The 1,370-nt window shown below is 41.5% G+C and overlaps 1 pseudogene; it reads right to left on the bottom strand.

The window, feature by feature from the left end:
• Positions 1–313: 313 nt before the first annotated feature.
• Positions 314–762, bottom strand: LOC134357355 (large ribosomal subunit protein eL24-like; annotated as a pseudogene).
• Positions 763–1,370: the final 608 nt, after the last annotated feature.

Below are 1,370 nucleotides of genomic sequence, written 5' to 3'. Positions count from 1 at the left end.
TCTTTCATCTACCAATATAGGTTATTAACAAGTGAGGATGAAACAAATAGTGTTAATGTGAGTGAACTTCTCTGGAGCATGCTCAAGAGAAGGTCATCTTCAACAAACCCAATTGTGGACACATTTAAATAGCACAAACGAGATGGGCTAGGTTTTCCAAGTTGTTAAGGTCCCATTTAGTGTATGCTTGATACCTCATTAGCTAGATTGCTATTGGCCTGTTTGACCATTTGATAGTGGTGGCTTTTGAGTTGGTTTATTTTTAAGATGTTCTTCGGGCTCTATTTTTCAACATGAACCTATAGAATTTTGCTTAACATTTTCCACTGATTTACGGAGCCTGAGACTTCATTGGCTTGACAAGTTTCTGTGTCGGTGCTGTTTTCAGAGCCTTGGCTGTATGCCCACTGACTTTCTTCACTGCAGCATTGGCCTTCTTAGCCCCCTTGGTGGCTCTGATTGCTTGCTGTGCTTGAGCCTTTCTGCACTTCAGCCTGTGATTCCTTTTGTCTACAATCTCAACCAAAGAGACACCTGTGATAGCTTTTTGCAACTTCACCTGACGAGCTGTTTCCAAATCTCTTCTGACTGGCCCTTTTTGAGTTTGCACCTGTACAATATAGTCCAGTTGATTTATTGATGGTTTCTCTTGGACAGAAATGCTGATTTGCATTTTGAGTTCATAAACTGGAAAATCTTCCTGGCATGGTGCTTTCCATGACAGGAGTAGATTTTATACCCATTAAAATTGCGGTTTGACATTCGTGCTGACAACTAAAATGATAAGAACTGATGTCACCAAGAGCCTATTTTGCAAACTTATAGTCTGCATGTGAAGCTTAGAGCACCACACTACTCAATTTGCTGAACTAGGTGAATAATGCCAAAAAGGAGCACTCACATTTCACAAAGCCATGAGCAAAAACAACACTTGTAGCTCCAAAACCATCAGCACAACGCAGCCAAATAATTCAACACCTGTTTTCAAAGCACAGACTATTTGTGTCTCAAAACTGACTAACTTCTGCAGCGCTGTTGACTTTTCTTGAATTCTTCAGGCTTTGGCAGTTTGCTCCCTACATGTATTGCCTTTACAGCATTGACTCTTGTGCTGGACTTGCTGGTCTTGTTAATGTTCCTCTCAGTTTGCACTGAGAATGCTGCTAACAACAGCATTTGGCTTTCTTTCCCTTGCAGGAGAATGTATACTGAAGTGAGTGAGAAAGCAACTTGGTGCTGTGACAGCAGAGGCAACAAATTTCGCAACTAGGGCTCCACCTGGAACAGAATCTTTCTCATTTTGGGTCTGCTGGCATACCTGTCTAAAATATCAGAAGGTAGTGTTGATTCATCCTTCCCTGCAGTCAAAC

The sequence above is a fragment of the Mobula hypostoma genome, chromosome 2 (genome assembly GCF_963921235.1).
Source record: "Mobula hypostoma chromosome 2, sMobHyp1.1, whole genome shotgun sequence".
In the NCBI taxonomy this organism is placed as follows: Eukaryota; Metazoa; Chordata; class Chondrichthyes; order Myliobatiformes; family Myliobatidae; genus Mobula; species Mobula hypostoma.
Note: the sequence above shows the minus strand (reverse complement) of the source record. Positions and strands in the feature narration are given on the sequence as shown.